General features: G+C 46.8%; 1 protein-coding gene across 1 annotated transcript in view; it reads left to right on the plus strand.

The window, feature by feature from the left end:
- The first annotated feature begins 5,437 nt into the window (after positions 1 to 5,437).
- Positions 5,438 to 14,061, plus strand: part of SETBP1 (SET binding protein 1) — a 383,612-nt gene continuing 374,988 nt past the window's right edge. The window contains exon 1 of the mRNA XM_054460266.2: positions 5,438 to 5,803. The gene's annotated coding sequence lies outside the window, so the exon portion shown is untranslated. The remainder of the gene's footprint in view (positions 5,804 to 14,061) is intronic.

Below are 14,061 nucleotides of genomic sequence, written 5' to 3' on the forward strand. Positions count from 1 at the left end.
AGCATGTGCTTTCAATTGGATCAGTGATTCTCAATGCTTATTACATATCAGAAGCACCTAGGGTTTTATTAAAAGTACTGATGCTCAATGCTGGTTACATATCAGAAGCACCTAGGGTTTTATTAAAAGTACTGATGCTGGGTCTATGCAAGACCAGTTCAATAAAGATGGATCCCAAGCATCAGTAATTCCTCCAGGTAATTTTGATTCATAATCAGTATTGAGAATCACTACATTAGATATTACTAACCCATTTCCCAGAAAGGCGAGAATCAACACCGTAGAAGGTGACTGGCTCTGAGCATTTGATTACACTGCTTGATCTCAACTTCTTATAAAGGAAAAAAGGATGGGTTTGTCTCATTTCTTTTTACCTTTAGCTTCAGAGATATGAAAATGACATGACCTGGGCCAGGCATGGTGGCTCATGCCTGCAATCTCACCACTTTGGGAGGCCGAGGCTGGTGAATCACGAGGTGAAGAGATCGAGATCATCTTGGCCATCATGGTGAAACCCCTTCTCTACTAAAAATACAAAAATTGGCAGAGCATGGTGACGCACACCTGTAGTCCCAGCTACTCAGGAGGCTGAGGCAGGAGAATCGCTTGAACCCAGGAGGCAGAGGTTGCAGCAAGCTGAGATTGCGCCATTGCACTCCAGCCTGGTGACAGAGCGAGACTCCATCTCAAGAAAAAAAAAAAAAAAAAAAGAAAAAAAGAAAAAGAAAAAGAAAATGACATGAGCTGCTCTTGTGCTTTGAGGCAAACATTGAGTTGTATATATCTCTCTATTCCTCAAATCCTGCTGCAAATGATCATTCTGCAGATCCTTGGAGTACATCTGGCATAGGGCCTTGGACAAAAAGGAGTTATCATTATGGTCATTTTACAGGTTAGGCACATGGATGCCCAGAGCACAGAGCAATAGCCCAGTTGGCAGCAATTCAGATATTTGGTGATATCAGAGGAACAATTATTCTCAACTACATTTATTGACATTGTCCATGCAAGGCACAGTGTAGTCCTGATAAGTTTTATATTTGGTTGGAAAACAGGTAATGGAAAAAAATATATGTGTGTGCAAAGGGGAAAATGAAAAGTGTATGTTAAATACACATAGAAAATAAATGTGCAGCAATTTTAAGAAGACATGATTTCAGACCCCACTCTCCTCCCACCACTTCAGCATCTGTACTCCACGCACTTTGTAAGCCTCTCCTTCCTGATATTTTTGTGCATTCGTTGTAGTTAGAACTTCGCTTGTCAATCTTTCCCACTAGGTCATGAATTCTGTGAGGATGGGGACTATGTCTCGGTCCCATTTATATCTCCAGTTGCTACTAAGGTATCTGGCACATAACCATGCTCCATAAATATTTGCTGAGTGCCCGCATGATTCTGATACTGGAGACTGTGTGGGACTAAAAGATGTATGTCCTGTGCATTCCCATCAAGTGCTTGGATGGCCTTTTGATTTTTTCAAGGGCTCCTGGGCCCTGGAAATGGGTATCTTAAAATTGCCTGACTCTATTTTCAGGCTAGATCAAGTTCAGACTTTCTGTGTGTCAAGGTTTGTTTCTCAGATGATCATAAAAGTGGTCTAATTGAGAAAGAAGATGAGAAGAATTCCTGTGACATTCACCTAGGAATTGAATATAGGTCCCATTCTATTAACAGATGTACAGTTTAGGGATGGGGTTTTAGTTTTTAGAAATCTTTTATCATATATTAAAATTTTTATATTTGTAATATATTATTATATACCAAAAATATTAATGTGTATAAAATATTTATTGTATCTATTTTACATATGTATATGTATTTATATGTATATATATTTGTATGTGTGTGTGTGTATATATATATATATGTATATCTCCAATCATGCGTCAATTAGCTATGGGGATGTGTTCTGAGAAATACATCAGTAGGCGACTTTGTGCAAACATCATGGAGTGCACTTACGCAAATCTAGATGATATAGGCTACTGCACACCCAGGCTATATGGGGTTGCCTATTGCTTCTAGGCTACAAACCTGTACAGAATATTACTGTACTAAATACTGTGGGCAAATGTAACACAATGGTAAGTATTTGTGTATCTAAACACAGAAAAGGTACAGCAAAAATACAGTATTATATTATACGGGACCACAGTCATATATGTGGTCTGTTGTTCACTGAAACATTATTATGGGTGTGTGACTGTACACAGACACACACACACACAGAAGCATATATATTTTTTCATATATATGTAAGAGAGTGAGAATATCCCTCCTTTCCTTTTTCTCCTCTCCCCTCTCATGATTCAAAGATGGGCTACATACAAGGAAGGAACGTTGATAAGAAGTCAAGGAACATAGCATCTATTCCTGGCTTTGAATTAACTTAGTGGCTTGGGGTAGTGCGTCGTTTCCACAGTTTTAAAAAGATGGGATTCTAATAGATGATCTCACAGGTGAACTTCTACTGCACTATAATTCTACAGACTTGTCATCTATTGTAGTGAATTTTAATAAGATATGTGCTTTTCTTAGCTACTCTTCTAATCCACACAACACCACAAGAAGGCAGACTGTAAATATGCCTAGGTTACAGAAGGGAAAGGACTAGGGCAATAGGTTTTAGTTCTGGTTTGGATGACATCAGACAGCCATATGCTTGTGGACAAACCCTTCTGATTTCTGGGGCTACTTTCTCCACTGGAAAAGCGCGGGGAATAGGCCACATGCTATCTTAGTTCTCTGTGGACTTTGGTGTAGGATTTCAGAAATCTGGGTGTACAAGCAAATGAGAAAGGTCATTTGATTACAGAGAATAGTTGTTTTGATATTGTATTCTGTGCCTTGATCTCTACTTCTATCATCAGCTCATATGCCCTGCTATTTTTTTCCTAATTAAGCATTATTTTCCCAGCAATAACAATGACGCGGTAAAAAAAGCATAGTAGAAGACCTATCGAAACATTGCTCCACGGGAGGTCCTGCAGTGACAGAGGAAAAGTTTGTGGCTGGTCAGAACATTCCTCTGAAAAAAAGAGGACAGAGCACTTCGATCAGTAAAAGGGTGAACTATCCGTTCTGAGTCAGACTGAACCTGCATCCAGACAGGAATCGGGATGGGATTGGGGTTGGAAGGGGTTCACCCTTCAATCCCCAGTCTCTTTCACTCCACTTCACTGCAGCGTTCGTATGAAAAGCTTGACGAAGAAGTTCTGTGAAGCAAGTCAAACCAGCAGCCAATGCAGGGAGGCAGCCACTGATGGCCTCAGTGAGGGAATGCCCCCAACTCACCTCCAAATCATTCCTCAGTCCAAATAGCCTAAAACTCTCATGAAGAACGTGATAGGAGTCCTCTCAGAATCCGAGTTCTCGGTCAACTTTACCCCAAGTTCTTTAAGCGGAACCATTTGCAGACCTTCCCGAATCCGTATCTATCCTATATTGTTTTATAATGTAGACATGTCTCTGAAGGGTTCCTTTCCTGTTTCCCTGAAAAGACCCCCTTTGTAGGCCAAATACAAAAACTCAGAGATTACAAATGCCACCATATTTTGTAAGAACTGAAGACATTCCACTTTGTTCTTCCCACCACCCTGAAAACAACTGCGTGCCAGTGTGCGTTTGTCATCTCTCCGTGTCCTTCCCTTCGTGTCCAATTCTCGCGAGTAACGAGAAAATGCACATGAGATCTGAATGCATACAAGTCGCTTAACAACAACAACAAAATAATCATTAAAAAAAAAAAAAAAAACAAAAAACCCTGAAAGTGAAATGTAATTACCAGGTTAAAAAAAATGCGCCCAGTTTCGACAGCCTATCACAGCTCACGTCTGGGCGCGCAGTACCCCCCCGACACTGCTCCTGTTGTGTCAGATAGTGGCAGTGTTGAGCCCAGGAATACGCGCCGAGCCCGCGGCGGTCCCCGCGGCCGCTCAGTCTTCGCGGCGGACTCCGGCGTGCAGGAGCCACTGGGCCGCAAGGGCGCCGGGGAGCGGGAGGGGCGCTGGGGGCGGCAAGTGGTCCCGGATCCCCGGCCACGAACTGTTTTCCTTTTCCCCGGGCAAGAGCCCCGCTCCCTTCAATTGACAGAAATTCACTGGGGCAGGGGGGCGGGTGGGGAGAGAGGTCGCTCGCGGCTCGCTACTGGCTGCGCCTCCCCCGGCTCTGGTCTGAGAAGCGGCCCTGGGCCCTTCGGGCGAGCAGCTTGGGCGCCGGCGCCCCCTGCGAGGAAGATCGCGGGGTGACGGTCGGTACCCGCTCCGCTGGGCCGCGCTGCCGCTCCGATCCTCCTCCCTCCCTCGCCCGCGCCCTCCCCCTTCCTTTCACTAGGAGTCCGGGACTCGGAGAGGGCGCGGGAGGCAGGCACACGGGCCCGACCCCACTCCAGCGCTCACCCGGGACGCGGGCGGGCGGCGACGGGACGCGGCGGGGGCGCGGGGCGGGCGCGGCCATGGAGCAGCAGCGGCGGCGGCGGCGGCGGCGGCGGCGGCAACACTAGCGACCGCGGGCGGGCAGGGCCGCCGGGCTCAGCGGACCGAACTGCACAGCTCAGCAAAAGCGCCCTCGCCCTCCGCGCGCCGCCTCCTGCGAGCCCAAACCCAGCAATATTTTTTAACGCTCCAACCCATCCTTTGAAGAAAAGCAAAAAAAAAAAAAAAAAAAAAAAAAGCAAAAAAAAAAAAAAAGCATTGATCGGAGAGACGGGGATATATATATATATATATATACATAAAATTTTTTTTGGCTCCTGCTAAAATTAGCAGGGCTCGCCGCGCGCCTGTGTGCGAGTGTGTGCGAGTGTGTGTGCGTGCGGGCGTGTGTGTGTGAATGTGATTACTCCAGGACTCCTCGGGCTCCGGAGACGCCATTTTCCCCCTTGATATCTCTCTCCATAAATCGGTGGCGCGGCGGAGGCGGCCGAGTCGGGCGGGAAGCGCGGGGCCGGCCGGGGCGCCCGCCGCTCGCCGCCGCCTCCGCGCGCCCGGGGGCCCCGGCGCCCCCCGAGCTAAGGCGGCCAGCTCGCGGCTCGCCGTTTGACAGATGCTCATCGCCATGGAGTTGCCGCAGCAGCACCTTTGGGGGCTCGGGCGAGCGACCGGAGCCGGGATCTGAGCGAGCGCCGGGGCCAGCGGAGCCGGAGCCGCCGGGACATGGGTGAGCACGCGCGGCGACCTTGGCCCGGGAGCCCGGGCGCCCGGGCGCCCAGCCTCCCTCCGCGCCGCGGGCCCCCGCACGCCCGGAACCGGGGGCGACGTGTGTGCCCTGCATGCAAAAGTTCACGTCGCCTTGCTGGGTCTTTGACTTTGCACCCGGCGGGAAGGGGGAGACCGGGCCGAGGGGGCGGGATGCCGGTCCGGGCGAGGTTGCAGGAGATGGGCGCGATTCCGGCGGGCCGGCGGGTGGGCGGCGATGCTGGCTCAATTGGAGTGGCTCGTTGGTGGCGGCGATGGTGGAAGCTTTGGGCTGGAGGGCTGGGAGCTTATTGAGTTTCGCCTAATCTGATCTCCCCCCCCTCCGCCCCCCGCCTTTTGCACCCTCCCTCGGTCCTGCCGCCGGCTGGCGGGGCTGGCGGGTTTGGCGTTGGTGGAGTGGACTCGGGAGGGGGAGGGGGTAAGGAAAGGGGTGGGAAGGCAGGATTTTTTTTTTTTTTTTTTCTCTCTTTGTAACTTGCAGGTTAAGTGGAGCTAGAGAGCTACATTGTAACCTAGTTGGATTTTTTTGGGGGGGGGAATGTATCAGAATCTAACGTGTCGTTAATAGAAAGAAGAACAGGCAAGAAGTGGTCCAGCCGGCGAAGGTTGGTGTGTGCTTGTGTTGTGGCTGTGTGTTAGTCTTTTTCTTAAAAATCTTAATCAATGGATTTGAGTCTCTTTCTTAGGCTCTCTGGTTTTGGGACTCTGAAAAGATAGGAATTCCCTTAAAAGCAGACGAATGCCTTTTTGAAAGCACGCATTGTGTGCGTTTCTAGAGGAGCCGTGGGCTTGGGAATGAACGGCAGGCTTCCCCGTTCGGTGGTTTCCAGTGGGAAATCACTCCGGAAAGGGAACCCTTCGGTATCGATTTATTGTTTTTGTCTTCCAAACCATTATCTCTTTGACCGAAATACTGTCTGAGAAGTTCCGCAGGGACAAAGTCAGGTAAACTGGACCGGGCAGATCTTTGGCAAGATGGTGATAACGGGGATGCTGTTTTCAGTGTCTGTTTGTGATGGAAGCATTGTTGGGTAATAGCAATTTCTGATCCGTAGAGCATGCTGGTTCTAAAAAAATAAGTTAACTGCCGAAATACTGTCTTCCAGCCCCCCTCCCCTGCACAGTACAGCACCTATTCCCCCCGCCCCCCCCCATCCAGACCGCTTACTACAAGTCTGAAATCGGATCCAACTGGAAATATTTTCATTGGAGATTGAAAGTTGTGCAATTGGAAATAGATGAGGCTAGAGGTATTGGGAGTGTGGAAAGGGAGTTCTTATTGCCCCCTGATGCTGCATTTATTCTTTATGTGTGTCTGTGTTGGATTCTCAGGGTGTGTATCTGTCTAAAAGGACTGTTGTGGGAAGGATTTCCGATTCGTTTCCGTTTCAAATAAACTGTCCTGATAATCTCACGGTTGACATCTAACGCTAAAAGGGCAATTTGTGTGTCTCTTTATCCCTGCAGAAACTCTCCTCCTAAAGGGCAGTTTATTCTGGAATTCTACAGCAGATACCTTTCCCTTCCATCCCCTACACTCCCCCCACCTCCTGCCAACTATCCACACCTTTCCCCTTAAAGTTTAGTTGGAGTCCACTGGCGTTGCTTGTTTTTCTCTTACATCTTTTTCTTTCTTTTTCTTTTCATTCCTTCACTCTTCATCCTGTTTTTCTTCTTTTTCTGTAGATTTATACTAAAAACTAATTTCTTGAAGTCTCTGTACTGTCACCAAAACTATCTGCCGATTTGGCACCATCTCTTACCCTCCTTTAGTAAATAGGTATATCTCCTGTGCCCCATCCAAACTCATCTTCACGTGCAAAGCATGTAAGTGTGTGTTGTGGGAGAAAGGGGATGGGTTAGAGAAGAGGTATTTGGAGAGGAAGGGCGCTGTTTTGTGCAGGCCACATCTGCAACACTCACTGGACCAGACCTGGGCATTCCGGGGAGAGTTTCCTTTGCACACCCCAGCTGGGATGGGAAGGCGGAGCCAACCAGCCAGGGGCGTGTGAGGGAGGAGAAAGTTTGTAGCACTTTAAGATGTAGCTAGTTTACAATCCCAGGCCACTCCCTCCCTTTTTTTCTGATTTCTGTGGCTTCTACCATCCTTAAACTCCCTGAGGGAAGCCTGAGCTCTTTTGCTCTGACGAGGGATTCCCAGGTGTCAGAGCGAAGGTGAGGTGCTGTGTTTTCCCCTGTGCTTAGTCTCATTTCCTGTTCCCAGAAAAGGGTATTAAGACAGAGTGTTTGGGGGAAAGTCGGAAGAGGAGGAAGAAATCAAGTGTGGTTAAACAAAGTATTTGCAAACTGCAGGGAATGTAGCCCCAAAAGATATGGAGACCAGGTACCCAGAGTGTTGCTTGGCACACGATCTCTCCTCCCCCCATTAAGGGGACAACACCAAAACCAAAACAAACTATTGGTCTTGGGAAGTTGAGTTGATGTTAGACCTGGGCTGTGGGAGTTGCTAGCCACTATAGTAACCTGAGCTGAGCTGGGGGAGGAGGTGGTGAGCCAATGCACCACCGGGAGCCAGAGGAGGGAAAGGGACTCGTCTCTCTTAGCTGGGGAAATAGATGTGTCTCTGGAATAAACAAACTGGAGGTGGGGGAGGGGATGGCTTGCAGTGAACATAAGGTGGAGTGTCTGAGAGGCAGTAGTGTCGGTTAAGAAGGGGGCCACTTCTAGCTTGGGAGAAAATATCAACTGCCTTATATGTTCATGAGAGGGCTAGGCAAGTGAAGGGCTGTAATTTGATCTTTTGCATGTTAGCATCAGAATGTTACATAGGAAGGCTCTGCTGGAAGGCCCAGTTTTGGACATCGCACAGGGGAGCTTAGAGGTATCTTTAAGTTAACCCAACAGCCCCTGCTGCCATAGGGGCTTCTGGTCATGGACTTGCCTTGCTCAGAGTGAGCTACTTTGTAAATCACCTGACCCAAATGAGGGTTGGGGAAAAAGGAAACAGTGCTTGGGAGTGTCTGATTTAGTTGAAAATGGTGAGTGGGGAGAGGCAGGAGGCAGGATTTTGCTGAAGAAGAAATAAATAGGTAGGTACTTTCACCTGGATTCCCTGTTCCATTTCTCCTCTTAACTTTGAATTCCTCTAGGGGATGAAACGATACTTGTCTGGCACAAAAGTGTACCTCTAGGAGAGAGAGTTCTCTCAATGTGGTCATTATTTTTAGTTGTACTTCAATCTCTGCTCCAAAGCTTCTATACCGTATGCAAAAGGAAGCAGATGAGAAATAGCTAGCTGGATGGGGCATCCTTTCTGGGTTCCTGTGGAGACACTGAAACTTGGCTGGGCCTGGACCTCCCAGAATGCCAGTTTTTTCCTTGGAGACTTGAAGTTTAAATTGAAACCAGAAAGCTATTGAAGGCAGATCCAGCCAATGGAAACCTGTTTTCTCTGATGCTCAGGAATGGGAAATAAATAACTTTTTGCTGATGGCATTTCAAGTTGCTTCAGTTTTGCTCCTGCCAGAAGAATGGGGCAAATTATTATGAACACATTAGTATTGTAAGGAGGAGTTGCAGTGCTTTAAAAATGGGATGGTGTTATTGAGTTTGTTCAGGGACTCAGTGTATGGGAGAGTCCTGCCAGAGGCTGGTGGTGGGAGCACAGGAGGCTGCCCTGGAGGGTTAGCAGCACCGGGCTGAAGAAAGGAAGCCTCACAGAGGTCTTGCTGCACATCATTTTGTCTGGTACTGGGGTTCCTGTGAAGGGAGCAAAACAATCCAATTCCATTCCTATCCTGTGGCATATGTTGAAACCTAGTGAGTTTCCCAAAATGTTTTGGGCCAGGAATAAGGAGTGCTACCATCATGCCTATTGCCATAAGTTTGGGCTTCTTTTAGAGTGGTTTTTAAAGGCAACCCTGGTGTTTTACAAACTCTTCATGAAGTTGCACATACTTTGGCCTGCCATATACCTGAAAAGTGCAGGAAAGAAAACACCAGGATGGCCACAGACTGTAATTCATCAATGCAGAAAGATGATGCCAATCTACATTTTTGCTTAGCTCTGAGTTTTCATTTTCCCTTTTTACTGAACTTTCTATTAGATTTTGATGCCCCCCTGAGATACATCACATTGGGCCTGCAGAAGGTTTTGGGGGACTGTAATTGTAGATCACTGAGTTGAAGCTTCTGGTCCTTACTGTTCTGATTTAGACGTTTCGTAGTTTCAGTCCAGAATAGCTCTGTTTTTAGAGGGTTTTTTTTTCCCCCATTAGAGGGTACCATCTAAAGTTGAAGAACCATTAAATAATTAATTAATTAATTTTTTGTGACAGAGTCTCGCTCTTGTTGCCCAGGCTGGAGTGCAGTGTGGCGTGATCTTGGCTCACTGCAACCTCTGCCTCCTGGGTTCAAGTGATTCTCCTGCCTCAGCCTCCCAAATAGCTGGGATTACAGGCACCCACCACCATGCCTGGCTAATTTTTGTATTTTAGTAGAGACGGGATTTCACCACGTTGGCCAGGCTGCTCTTGAAACCTGACGTCAGGTGATCCACCTGCCTCAGCCTCCCAAAGTGGTGGGATTACAGGCGTGGACCACCACGCCCGACCGAGGAACCATTATTTTTTTAATTGCCGTTAGCTTAGAAACCAGCAGTTGACTTCCTACCCTGTTCACAGCAAATGATACCAAGTAAAGAATGTAAGCAGCCCTGAAGTCCACAGGATCCTCTGGGAGGTAGCTGCCACCCCCTCCCAGGAGCCCATGATGGTTAATGATCAGCAGACCCAGGTAAAACAAGTGTAGGCAAAGCCAGCTGAGCTGACCCTCAGGTAGGCAGAGGCTCTGCCACTCCAAGTGCTGAGGAGGAATAGGGGATGAATGGTGAGCAGATAAGAGTTTTAGAACTTTTTCAGCTTGGAAAAATGTTTCCTTGATCCAACTTATCTTTTCCCACCAAAAATACCCCCTTTCATATGCATGGCATTTTATTCTTTTCAAAAATATCTTTATATGGCTTCCGCCCCCTTGATTCTTCTAAGGAGGAAGGCCAGATAAGCATTTTATCTCCGTTCAGAGGATGAGGCAACTGATACACTGGGTTGCCTGAAATGACACAAGTTGGTGGCCAACCTGGGGCCAGACGGCTGTGGCAAAGTGTGAAGAGACTCACATCTGAAGTGACAAGATCCTCTTTGGATCGTGTCCCTGTACTTCCCAGTTAAATGACCCCTGGCAAGTCAGTTAACCTCTCTGAGCCTCCGAAGCCTAATCAGTAAAATAAGGATAAAGATGCTTACCCTGCCTACTTCACGGGGGTTGTGAGGATTAAATAATATCAGCTAATTTCTGTAATTGAACTCTGGGAGGATTTCCATGCTGCCTTCTGGAAACTGGTGCCTGGGATTATTGTTGCCGTAGCCCAGCAATTAATAACCCCTTGGAATGATCAGAAATGCCCACAAGGGCTCCTTGTGTTCTAATAATTCAACCGATGCCCATATAACTGTATATGTTGAATTATTAGATGCCTACTATGCCATGTGCTTTTTGAGACTCAAAGTCTCAGGTGGTATCCGGTTGAACTCAAAGATGTCCCCGTGCTCAGGAAATGCTCTTTGAGTTAAGGATCAGCAAGAGAAAAGGAAAAAGATGTGCAAACACACAGGGAAGGGAGGTGAAGTGGAGAGAACGAGGGGGAGGGTCTCCATCAGGAAACCACAATACTTCAGCAATGGCATTCAGGACGGAATTTCTAGCCCCTCTAAAGAAAAGAACTAATAGCAGGGTTGCCACTGTCCCAGCAAATCCAGTAAGTTCTCCAGAATCAGGAAAGTTCTTCACAGCTCATTTGTTCCCTGACTCTTCTGTGTCCCTCCTTTTACCCTTTCTCATGAGAGCTGGTTTGCCCTGCCTGGCAGCCTGCAGCAGGCACCTTTCAGTGTTCTCGAATGAACCCCAATTTTATGCAATATGTCCCAGGCTGTGTTGTCAGACTGGTTTCTTCACTGACTCTGGACATTCTGAACATCTTCCTGCCTCCACACCTCAGCTGTCTCTGTGTTGTCACCTCCAGTTGGCCAACTAGTTGCACCCAGCCTCCTCTGTGGGGGCTAACTAGTTCCTTCCTCCCAGCTCTCAGCTCCTCATCCCCAGTTCCCAGAGCAAGGCACCCCACTTATGCTGCCTTGCTGTTTGTTGTCACTTACCCCCCCAAACTCTGAGCCCTTGAAAAAGGGGACAAGTTTTCCCACAGAGCCCTGAACCTTATTTATGAATGATGTTTTTGTTTCCTGAATGAATCACAGCATTTATGAAGAGATAGAATATTGAAAGTCAATGTTGTTTAAGGTGTATTAACACTCTGCATTATGAAGCAACACAGTGAGGGCCCCTTAGACAGTGTGAATAATAACTACTGTAAGCCAGTAATAATTGCTTTTTATATTTTCGGCTACCTTTCAGGGGCAATCACCCAAAAGTTTCTCCCTTAAAGTTTAAGAGTTAAGCATATTTTACCACATGTGCATCCTTTCAGTCACCGATTCATTCATTCAATCATCAAATATTTGTTAATAATAATAGTGCCTACTGGAGTCTCACTGTGACTCTAACACACATAGCTCTTGACTTTCTCTGAAAATTCCGGTTGTATTTTTTGTCCATCTTGCTCATTTTGGCACTTAACCATACAGTCATCTTTGTTGCTGAAGTCCAAGTGCTTTTCCGCTCTTTAGTGATGGAGTGAGCCTGGCCACAGTGGAAAACAGAGAAGGCTGAGGAGGCTGGGTGCAACTAGTTGGCCTAAGAGGTCAAGAAGGCTGAGGCAGAAAGCAGCCTGGGCTCACATCTATTAGCATATGATGTGGGACAAGCTACATTGCCTTTCTACTGTTGTACAGTAAAAAAGTTTAGATTGGTATAGAGTGTCCCTTCTAAAATTCTGTGATTCTATAGCTAGAGGTGTCCTAGGAATGTTAAGGATTTCTTAAAGGTCAGAGCTCCTCAAACCCCTTTAATGGCACCACCAACAGCTGTCCAAACCAATCCCACCGAGGATTAATGCACTTTGCTAAATGTTTGATGGGTTGAAAGAGTTACAGAAAGGGAAGGTGGTGCCCTGGGGTAAAATAGAATTGGGGGGAGCACTTATTAGAAGAGTGGAGTCAGTCTTGGAGGACAGGGAAGGGGAGAGGAGGCAATGGTGAGCTGAATGTGAGGACATACCACTAAGAGTAATGTGGAAGGAAGAAAGGGATTAAATTACCCACATCTATTTTGAACTGGTTCTCTTTGGTAAAATAACTGACTTGAATCAAGGGAGATGGAACAGATAAAGACAGTTTCTAGGAAGTCCGGAATGTATTCTGTATTGGGCTTTGCTGCTGCTTCCTGTCAGGTGGCATCTGGAAACCCTGCTATGGATACTTCACTCATGTCATGGATCTAGTGGGCTGGATGTCATTTCTCCATGTAGATTCTAAAGATCATGAAGTCTAGGGTCATGCTTGGGTTCCTGAGGTGTCCTCTCCATCCCCATAGCACCTGGTCTGCCTAGCCACATTGCAGCCTGTGTTCAATAATAGCTAATGGGTTGGTTTGTGTGCATTCTGAGATCAGATATGGTGACCCACAGTCTGCAAAACCAGAGCCTTCTTTGATTTGGGTTGGAGTAGGATCAAGGAAATTGGGCTTTGGCCTAAGGTACTGTAAAAGTTCTGTGGGATTGATGAAGCACCTGGGAGCATAGTGGTTGGATATTTAGGAAGAGAAAGCCTCTTTAAGCCACTGAAATGCTGCAATTGCTTTTAACCCAGGATCTAGTAAAGGATTTGGGATGAAAAAGGAGCATGCAATATTGTTAGCCAAATTTAGTAAACAGCAATTTCTTCATTATTCCTTTTATCTGCCAATGATTTTCAGTTCTGTCAGTGGAAAGGAGCTTCTTGGAGTTTGAATTTGTGGCTTGGAGAAAGGTTGAGATGGGGAAGCTGAATCTGATGGAACCAACTTAGTAGCTCATCAGAAGCAGTGGGAGCACCAATGTGCTTGTAGCAGACTAATGAAATCTGCGTGGCAAGTCCTGTACAGTTGTTGGTGTCTCTTTCTGTGACCTATTGTTATTTGAGCAATGAGACCTTTGATTTTTTTTTTTTTTTTTTTTTTGAGATGGAGTCTTGCACTGTCACGATCTCTGCCCACTGCAACTTCCACCTCCTGGGTTCAAGCAATTCTCCTGCCTCAGCCTCCCGAGTAGTTGGGATTACAGGCACCTGCCACCATGCCCAGCTAATTTTTTATATTCGTTGTAGAGATGGGGTTTCACCATGTTGACCTGGCTGGGTCTCGAACTCCTGATCTCATAATCCGCCTGCCTCGGCCTCCCAAAGTGCTGGGATTACAGGCATGAGCCACCGCGCCCAGCCAAGACCTTTGATTTTTAAAAAAGTATTGATTAATAGTAGTGACTAAAAGGGATGATTTGATGTGAAAGCTCTGTGAACCTTTCTACTCATTATACTTTAGCGCTCTATTATGATTGGTGTTTTGATCCAGAAATATTTATTAAAATTTCAGCATTGCAGATTGTGTGAGCCATTGTGCCTGGCACACTTGGTTGGGAAAGGCCTGCTCTGAGATGTGGCTTTTGCCCTGGGAGAGTAGGCAGTGTATCTACAGATATGTGCTTTGCTGAAATGGAAAGCATTCTTCTGCAGCCAAAGTTGGAACATGATCCCAAATGGAATTTTGCTATTTGTGTGATCAGGCCTAGGGTATAGTCAAGGAAGATTTCAAAGAGTATGTGTTTAGGATTTGACGGAAGATGTAGAACAAGGGGACATTCTAGGCGGGTAGAATAGCTTTGGCATAGGGGCAGCAGTGGGACAGAGTTCAAATG

This window comes from Pongo pygmaeus, chromosome 17 (assembly GCF_028885625.2).
Source record: "Pongo pygmaeus isolate AG05252 chromosome 17, NHGRI_mPonPyg2-v2.0_pri, whole genome shotgun sequence".
Classification (NCBI taxonomy): Eukaryota; Metazoa; Chordata; class Mammalia; order Primates; family Hominidae; genus Pongo; species Pongo pygmaeus.